The sequence below is a fragment of the Octopus sinensis genome, linkage group LG16 (assembly GCF_006345805.1).
Source record: "Octopus sinensis linkage group LG16, ASM634580v1, whole genome shotgun sequence".
NCBI classification, from domain to species: domain Eukaryota; kingdom Metazoa; phylum Mollusca; class Cephalopoda; order Octopoda; family Octopodidae; genus Octopus; species Octopus sinensis.
The window spans coordinates 39,493,886-39,504,903 of NC_043012.1; positions in this window are offsets into that span (position 1 = coordinate 39,493,886).

The window sequence follows — 11,018 nt, forward strand, 5'->3', positions numbered from 1 at the left end:
AGCAACTCGACCCTGGGACTTATTCTTTGTAAGCCTAGTACTTATTCTATCGGTCTCTTTTGCCGAACCGCTACGTGACGGGGACATAAACACACCAGCATCGGTTGTCAAGCAATGCTAGCGGGACAAACACAAACATACACGCACACATATATATACATATATACGACGGGCTTCTTTCAGTTTCTGTCTACCAAATCCACTCACAAGACATTGGTCGGCCTGAGGCTATAGTAGAAGACACTTGCCCAAGGTGCCACGCAGTGGGACTGAACCTGGAACCATGTGGTTGGTAAACAAGCTACTTACCACACAGCTGCTCCTGTCAAATGTAAATAATATTTGTCTTTATTGCCCATAGGGAGCTGAACATTGAGGAGAAAAACAAGGACAGACAAAGAGATTAAGTCGATTACATCGACCTCAGTGCATACCTGGTACTTATTTAATCGACCCCGAAAGGATGAAAGTCGACCACGGCGGAATTTGAACTCAGAACGTAACGGCAAACGAAATACCTATTTCTTTACTACCCACAAGGGGCTAAACACAGAGGGAACAAACAAGGAGAGACATACGGATTGAGTCGATTATATCGACCACAGTGCGTAACTGGTACTTATTTAATCGACCCTGAAAGGATGAAAGGCAAAGTCGACCTCGGCGGAATTTGAACTCAGAACGTAACGGCAGACGAAATACCGCTAAACATTTCGTCCAGCGTGCTAATGATTCTGCCAGCTCGCCGCCTTGACTTGTTTGTTGGTAACACAGCGTTTCGGCTGATATACCCTCCAGACTTCGTCAGGTGTCTTGGGTAAATTTCGAATCTGGGTTCTCATTCCTACGTATTTTTCGATGTTATTATTATCATTATTATTATTAGTAGTAGTAGTAGTAGTAGCAGTACTATTCACTGCCTGGAATCGAACTCGGAATCTTGGGGTTAGTAGCCCGCGTTCTTAACCACTACGCCATATGCAGTTGAATATTGCTGAAATAAATATAGACGGCCTACACATAAAGATTAATATCCCCGAGAAACAAATTTCTGTTTGTGTAATACGCAAATTTATGCTAAAAATCATTTGCGGATGATTTGGCATCTATTTTTACACCATAAACAGAACAAACGTCGCAAGACATTTTTCTGAGACTTAAACGATCGAACTAAACCACCACCAAAAAAGAAAAAAAAAATTCTTCAAATTTCGGCACAAAGCCAGCGATTTTGATAGGAGCGGGTTGATTGATGCCATTGACTCAAATATTTGAGTGGTACTTTATTTAGTCGACCCCAAAATGATGAAAAACCAAATTGACTTCGGCTGGATTTGAACGTAGAAGGTAAAAACACGGAACAGATAGTGCAAAGTATTTTGTCCGCCGCACAACCAGTATCACCAAGCCAAACAACAGGTTACAATATCCACTAAAAAAATAACACTTCACTGAGATGAAGGAACTATGATTATAGTTTGATAGGAAAATTAAGCGAATTAAAAGCTTATTTTTGTTTTTATATGTGGTTTGTTTGATAAACTGGAGACGTAAAATATAAATAGAACAACTTCACTAGTAATTTTCTCTTTCAACTCTTCCAAGCGGCCTTGTTTGTGTTGTTTCATTATTGACCATTAAAGACATTCACCTCTTGCTTTACACCAGCAACTCTTTACGCAATGATTTCTCTCTTCTTTTTATCTCTCTCTTTCTCTCATTACTCTTCCATTCTGTCTCTCTCACCACTCTTCCAATGTCTCTCTCTCTCTCTTTCTCTACTCTCATACACTCACATGCAGTTCCCTCTTTCACATTGAAATTGTTTCTTACACACACAATTTCTCACTCACTATCTCTCTCCCTCCCTCGCCCCTCCCCATCTTTCTCTCCCTCCCAATTTCTCTCTCCCTCTCCCTCTCCCCCTCCCCCTCCCCATCTCTCTCTCCCTCCCCATTTCTCTTTCCTTCCCCATTTCTCACTCTCCCCATTTCTCTCTCTCTCCATCTCCGCCTCTCCCGCCCCATCACCGTCTCTTGCTCTCTCTTATTTCTCAAATTCTCAATTTCTATAACTTATTCTCTCTCTCATTCCATCTCTCAATATTTTTTTTAAAATGACTTTAATATTCAATGTCCCATTTTGGCTTTCGGTGAATCTACGGAATTCTACAGAGGCATTTAAGCCACTTCTGTATGCCACGGAAGGTTTGTTTATCAGACAGATTTTCGCGTACAAACCAAATATTAAAGATAAAATGACAGACGGACACGTGGATACCTTCTGTGCTGGATATGACAAAACGCCTTGAGGTTCTTTGAAATGTGATTACGAAACAGACTAGTCTGATACAATGACATCGGTTGGTAGCCGACATGAACGACACCGGCAGCAGCAGTAGTAGCAGCAGTAATTGCGCTGAATATTTCACACGAGATTTCATGAGACAGAAAACCTGTTTGAAAACCAAATAAAAAAGAAATAAAAGGAGAGGAAAAAAAATCAAGTAAATACACGTTTGAATGGCCATTATAATAAGAGGGTGATAGACCGTGAAGAGATTATTTCTGTGGCCAGTCGACAGTTAAGAAAGTGCCTATCAAACTCTCATTTATTATTTACCAAAAGCTAGGAAGCAGATCAGTCTGGGAGCTTCAATTTGAAACTTTCGTCGAGAATTGTAATCATGTAAATAATTGCTGCGAACTGACTACAAAAGAACCGCAAAATCTATTGCTTACACACACACACACACACACACTGGTGTGGATGTGCGGTAAGAAGCTTGCTTCCCAACCACATGATTCCGGGTTCGGTCCCACTGCTTGACACCTTAGGCAGGTGTCTTGCACTATAGCTTTTCACTGACGAAAGCCTTGTGAGTGGATTTCGTAAGTGGAAACTGAAAGAAGCCTGCTGTATATAGTTATGTATGTGTGTGTATGTGCGCGCATGTGTGTGGGTGTCTGTATATGTATTTGTTCCCGCCACCGCTCCACAACTGGTATTTGTGTGTTTACGTATCCGTAACTTAGCGGTTCGACAAAGGTGGTCGGCAGAATAAGTACCAGGCTTTGCAAAACAAATAAGTACTGGGATCGATTCGTTCGGCTAAAATTCTTCAAAGCGGTGCCCCAGCATGGCCGCAGTCAAATTAGAGAAGCAAGAAAATGGAAAAGGAAAGATGAAAGATTATATATATAGGCACAGGCGTGGCTGTGTGGTAAGAATCTTGATTCTCACCCACATTGTTGCGGGTTCAGTCCCACAGCGTAGCACCTTGGGTAAATGTCTTTTACTATAGCTTTGCGCCGACGAAAGACTTGAGTGGATTTAGTTGACGGAAAGCGAAAGAAGTTCGTCGTATATATATATATATATATATTTGTGTGTGTCTTTGTGTCTGTGTTTGTCCCCCCAAACCACCATCGCTTGACAACCGATGTTGGTGTATTTATGTCCCCAAAACTTAGTGCTTCGGCAAAAGAGACCGAGAGAATAAGTACTATGCTTACAAAGTCCTGGGGACGATTTCTTCGACTATAGGCGGTGCTCCCATGCTGCAGTAAAATGTCTGAAACGTGTAAAAGAGTGTACATATATATATATATATATATATATATATATATATATATATGGTTGAGTGACAGGCGGGGGACTGACTAGAGCATAATTGTTTTAAGGTTTATATGGTTGGTATTAGTAGAATATGAAATTATTTTCAAACTACTCGCAAGAGTCGACGGAGAAATTAAGGCAGGAAACGAATGAAATCTACCAACCAAGAACATTAGCATTCACATGGACGGTTTTTATCTACCAAATTTCACTCAAAACCGGGCTGCTGCTAGAAACAGTATATTTGCGAAGTGAACGTTTGACCACACAATCGTTTCTATTTTAGGCACAAGGCCTGAAATATGGGGGATGGGGATAGTACTCAACTGATACTCAACTGGTACTTAATTAATCGACCCTGAAAGGATTAAAGGTAAAGTCGACCTCGGTGGGACTTGAACTCAGAACATAGCGACGGGCGAAATACCGCTAAGCATTTCGTCCAGCATGCTAACGATTCTGCCAGCTCGCCGCATTTCTGGGTCTCTATAATGACTGATCTTATTTTAGTGTCCATTTTATTTATACCGTCACGTTTTAGTCTGTAAATTAAGAATAGCAAGAAAATATTTACCATTTGTCAGAATCCGCATAGACCAAAACAAAGAATTATAAACGTAATAGATTTTCTCAAAAACAGGGTTTCATTCCTTAGAAATTGAACCCTAACACGGTAAACTTCTCACCTCTTGATTGTCAACACACAAACCTACATTAGTGGATAATCCATGAATTCATCATTTTAAATCTTCACTGGGTTTCCACGCATCCCTTTTCAGCACGGGCCTCCAATTTGTCTGACTCTTCAATCTCTGTCTGTCAGAATGTCAATGCATACGCGCGTTTGTACGTTTTGCTTGTGCGTTTTTGTATTTGCAATATATCCAAACACACGCATACATACAGGCATACATACATACACACATATATACACATTACTCTTCTTTCCTCATCTAATCATATATATATATATATTTCTACTGAACCCTCTTACTAGCTGTCATTATCTCTCCTTTTCCCTTCTGTCTTTCATTGTATCACGAGTATTACTCTCTCTCTCTCTCTCTCTCTCTCGTTCACCATTCCTTCTCCTCACTATGGTACTCATTCCCACCAACACCAAATCTTTAGTTCAAAATGTCAGGAGACCAAAGTCGTGTCTACACGAAACATAGGTTAAAGGATCAAACATAACCACCAATATCATTGCCATTGCCATCTTCACCACAGTAACAACAACAACAACAACTAGCAACAGCCCAATCGACTACTACTGCTGCTGCTACAATTACACCAACAACACCTCCATCATCCTTTTCAAGTGTCAAAAATGTCAGTCAATGTAAGTGGCCGCCATTATCATTGAATGATATAAAATTGATCAAAGAATCTTTTATAACAAAAAGAAAACACAACAGAAACAAAAACCAAACCGAGGCGCTGACAATGGAATCTTCGCATGTAATAAAATGGCTTAAAGGAGATTTACACCATTGCTCGTTTTTAGTTTAGTTCCAGGTCAGCTTCTGTCCAGTAAATCTCTGATCAGAGATGCTCCAGCTCTAAGCGTCCCATCTCCTTTTATGTAACTAAGTTTACATTTTCTAATATACACTTCCTTTCTTAAAACTGTAGTGTATGATTAAAGAAGTTTGGCTACTATTTCTACTCTTTCGACCGACCACGTAGTTTCCTCCTTCGGTGATTCATACGACGGTTGTAATTGACATCATCTGTCATCGTTGTTAGGTTGCGTAACGTCTGGTCTATTCTGATATGATCAACACTCTCATCATAAGTGGTCCGTTTTTGTTGTTCCTTTTCCAGATAATGTATCTAGGACCACATTGTCCTCCTTTAAGGCAGTAGAACGGTAATTTAAGATAGATTTAGCTGTTGTTTCTGATACGTCTAACCACCACATAGAAAAGCTTCACATATTTCGCAATATTTTTAGTCTCATCTGTTTAAAAATATATCACCTGATCCAGTGTAGACATGATAGTACCCATTTCAGGTGAGAGAACTTAACTGGGTTGTTTTCACTTCCGAAAGGAATCCATTCTCTACTTTTCAGTGGATTAATCATAAGAGAAATGGCACCACCGAAGTCCTCATTTTGCAGGCGCTTTTAGACTGGAAGGACGGAGGGCAAGAAGTCACTATGATTCCTGAAATACGATCCTGTTCCAAACACAACTGAATCGTCTCCATTCATAGAACACAAGAGTCTTGTGCTAACTTTACATCTAATTAACAGCGAAAACAACGTAAATGATTGTATTGCATTATATAATAGTGAAATGACATTATGGAGGGATTCCAAATCACGTGCGACATACCACTGGGAGCGGACAGAGCTTTTATTCTAGCATTGATAAACATTGCCATCAACCTGACTTCACTCACAAGTCTTGTCTACTGAAGTCTAGGATGTTTAGTAGAAGCCATAACAAGAGGGTCTTGAGCGTATCGCATATTGGGCTGGGTTTGTGAAGAATCTCTGTGAGGTGAGGAATCCATTGCAACTGGATTTCAATTCTGTGGTGTTTGTCTTCATACATAACGGTGTCACCTCAAGGTATTTTAATTTTTTTATGGTGAGGTTGAATCACTCGGAGTTTACTTCAGTCAAAACTTACATGTAGATGGCAACGAAGGACTAATGGTGACTTTTGGGGAAAATATGACTGTGACTCAGAAATGTGCTAAAAGAATGTTATAGTGGAAATGTGGGATAGCAGTGTTTCGGCGGTGTGTAATTACCTGTCGATGCAGCCTTGACATAGTGGATTGTCTGATCAGACTGGGTAGGTTGCTCTTTTAAAATTTCTTGAAGGGACAGGTTTTTGTCAGAATGGCCATTTGTTATTAGCATCTTGCACTGAGATCTCTTTCCATTCTAGGTGTCAATTGGCGATCAAACACATATAGCCATCAAATCTGTGGACTTCCATGAAAGAGGTCGGCGCATGTGGAATACTCGTCCCAGGACATCTCATGTCTGTAACAACTGGACTGCAGTGATAGTTTAATCGTTGACCATAAATGAATGCTCGGTTATAGGAGCATTGTGTTCGCGTGTCTTCTTCCATCACGTGTGTTCCTCCATCTCTTTAGGAAATACATTGGGCAGGATGCAAATCTTTTAATTTTAATATGGTTTTGGGGATGGTATGGACAAACATACAGTTTAGGGTACTCTGGATGGCGTATAGCATATATAGAACTGGTGTTCTCGGGGGACTTTCAGTTCTGTTATTATTTAAAATATCCAGTCAACAAGGGCAATTCTAGTTGCAATATAAGCATCACAGACACGGTAGTGCTCATATCCGAGATTGAAAAAGACGACACCCTCCCTTAAACGTTTTTATTTGGCTTTTTTCAGTATTTGTGGACTGCTAACTTTTGAATGTATATCAGGCGGTTCTTGTCGTATACAAGATGGATTCCGACTCATCCTGAACTCATCGTTCCGCTGCGCTCCTTTTGCAATCAATATTGAAAAATGTTATTGTTTGAGCATTGACAAAAGAGATATCATAGGAGATGAAGTCGAAATGTTTGAAGGGAGAGTCCATCTAACTGATTTGAACTTCTACTCAAATTTAAGGACTAAATTATGTGAGAACACATTGAATAAATGCTGATCATCAACCTTTTACAAACTACCGAGGCCCAGTGGCGACATTGCACGTCTTTAGTGAATAGCCTACTTCATAACAGGCCAGACTATTGTTGACAGTCAATAGATATGTGTGAATTTTTTTTTCTATTTTCTCTCTCTTCAGGGGAACAAAGATGGCAAGCATTGAATATTCAGTTTTAAGATACAGCAATGCGAAATGTATATGCTTCATGTCGCCTGCACTCTCTCTTTACAAAGATTGCATGTAATATTTCATTTAATAATTTTTACCCTTTCTGTTCCGTCCAACCACCCTCCCTTCTTTCACTGCTTTTGATGTTGTTATTTCTCTTTTCAAATATTTACATTATTTTATTTCTTCCCAAACCTTAATGTTTTTGGCATCTGCTCAGTGGAGCTTAGCCATTTTAAGTCGCAGCAAGAACTGGCGAGTTGGAAGTTACCGGCACTTAATAATTAACTCTTTTTTACTTCCTGTTTGATGATTTTAGTGGCCACAAATGAAACAAATAATATATAATAAATGGCGATTTCGGGGCAACAACAGCAACAAGAAGATCAAGAAAACAACAACAACAACAACAACAATGACGAAGCCAGTAAAACAACGATCAGCACACACAAAATAGAAATACCACAAACACAAATAATTAACAGTTATCAGCGGCTTCAAAAGAGAAAGAAATAGCAAATTTACAAAAGAATAGAATGACAACAATACAAATACCGCAAACAACAAGGAATGGAGTATTTAAAAGAATGAATGAGTAAAGGCTTTAAAGTCTTTAATATAATTATTTTGTTTCGAGTCTTATTCATTATTTTCTTTTTTCATCTAAATTGTCCTTCGTTTTCACTTCGGTTCATAAAAAAACATGGTTTTCTGTTTGTGAAACTATTTCGTTTGTCATCAGTAGCGTGGTCAAGGGCGCAGAACGTGTACAATACCCGACAGATTTCTTTACTACAAACAACACTTCACGTGATACGACGTAGAGAGCGTGAGTAATCGATTTGTCTTTGGTGACTATCTGATCAATTTAGATCAGTTTAAAGATTTTAGTCGAGTTAGCCAAATGAATTAGTGGCGGCTTTCCATCTCATTCTCAGATGCTGGATCGTTGCTTCTATGTACAGAAGCATTTGCTCGCTAATCACACGAAGCGTCCGCCTAACCGGTTCTATGGGCAACATAATTTGCACATTGATCAGATTAAACGGTCAACTATTGAAAGCTTCTCAATCAAGATATTCGCGTCTCCCCGAAGCTTGTTCTCTTTCATTGCTACTATACATTTTCATCGTTGGGCTACTGTTGTGGAAAGCAGAGGGGTTAAGGAACATCCCACTTGAACTGAGTCGCAGAAAGACTGTCGATGCAATCGGATACTTTAGGATTGTAAGAAGTTAGCAACATATTGACAGCGACATATTGATAGGATACGAGGTTCTTAATTGCAAATACATCTTAGAATTATGTTGGGTTGGTTGTCTTGCAACTCGGTACCTGAGAAGCAAGACGACGCCGATTAGTAACTGTGTGTCTGTAACTGAAGTTTGTTCAGCCCATCTATCCAGTTAGAGATGAAATGGCACAAGGTGATTTCAGTAGGTTAAGTGCAGAGACGCTAGTCTCAACCTAAAATCAACTGAAAAGAAACTATTTCTGAAATGTTGGCCATTCAGAACGAATGCTTACAATTCCATGCTTTATAATCCCACTAAAATATAGGATAACTAGCATTATGACCCGTCGTTGCCGGGTCATAGTGCTTGTGCATGTATATAGGTGTATATATATGTGTACATATTACATGTACATCTATGTATATACATCTACACATAAAATACAAAATACAAAGTTATATCTTGATATCGCTAGTGATAACAATGCTCAAAATATATAACAGACTGGAATTGTAGGCCCGTCTCTTGCAATTTCGATCAATTTTATCTTGTCCTCCCTCTGTATAGATAATCCAGCCTACCTCTACTTCTGGGGGGACATTTTTAATTTTTATCCGGGACGTCCTACGTCCCAGATATAAAGGTAAAAATAAAATATTTCCACTTTGCAAGAAACGAGTCGAGTACTCCCTTACACGCTCCGTTGACTCGAACCTTGCTTCTATTGTGGCGAATTTACCGCCTCTGGGTAGATATCTTTCATAGTCGCACCAAAACAGTTTTCGATTGTACTTTCCTCCAGGTGTTCAAATCTTTTTTTTTTCTCTTTACATTGTATCCTAGATTCACCGTCTTTGTCGGTGATCAATCCGAAATAGGTTTGTATTTCTTCCATTTTAATTTTAATGAGTTTGTGCCCGCCGACGGCTGCAGCGAAATTCATTTTTGGACTTTCTTCTATCGAAGACATTCTAACAAAAATGCTTCCGTATAAACTGTAAAAATATTGTCAATTTCCCCAAATAGGGACACAATTCAATTTTTAAACAATAATCAAAGCTCCTTCTCCCAAAGGGGAAGGGTTACAGTTTACAATTATTTAACAAATGCAACACAACAACGTTTCCCTTACGAGGAACCAACAAACGTGATAACAATAGTTAAACAGTAATAATAATAACAACAAGCCTTACGGTGAATCAAAAAGCAGTACGCAGTTGAAGCTATAGTCCTTTATGTATAAGAAATAAACCAACAGCAGTACTCAGTAGAAGCGGCTGTTCGCGAAAACAGACATTACATACAGCCAAACTTCAAATAGATACTTAATGCTAGCTAGTTAGCAGATAATCTAATGTAAAAGCCGTGGTAAACGGTATGTGTACAGCTCCATCTGGACTATTCCATTTCTACACGCCAATTTTATTTTTAATTCATTCCCATTCATGTGAAACCACTTATTCAAGTTCAAGTCATTGATGCAATTTTATACCAATTGCTCTTTTTACTTTTGTTATGTTACGATTATATTATACTTTAGTTTGATTTTAATTATTACTTACTACATATAATTCAATTGTTATTATTATTTTTATTGTTAAAGTGAAAGTATCTGACATAAAATAGAGAAATGTTTTTGTTTCACTTTTAACACGTAATACTGAAATAGTGGAGAAGATATGATATTGCTATGGGCTCGCCCTAGGCAAGAGGTTGAACATTTTTTGGGTCATGAAACTATATGGACCCTAAGTAAGGCATGTGCAAAATTTGAATGAAATTGGTTGTGTAGTTTTCAAGTTTTAGGGAATCGTAGTGGAGAAGATATGTTATTGCTGTGGGGTCGCCGATGAAACTCCCCGGACCCTAAGTAAGGCATGTGTAAAATTTGAATGAAATTGGTTGTGTAGTTCTCAGGTTTTAGGGAAACACACAGACAGACACACATTCTCAGTTTTATATATATAGATAACGATTCCATTGTAAGCCATTTCTCCACTGATGTAGAGAAAGGCTTTATGAAATAATACCATATATTAGGAAAGAGAGGAAATGCTTCTGTTGAAATTCTTAAATATTTTGGAAGGAGGAGTTGTGGCATGGTTGATCAATATTAAAAGCGAGTTTTCCACCGTTGTACGAAATGGTTCTATGATTGAAAATTAAAAAGGAAAAAAAAAAGCTTCGTGCTATAGTGTAAAATCGTAACTGTGTCTAAGGTTGTGAATGTTCCTCCGTGTTGTGTATATTGGATGCATATATATGAAGGTGTATATAACTCTGTGTGTGTGTGTGTGTGTGTGTGTGTTGCGGAAGTGTACTGGTGAGGCAAATAATTTGC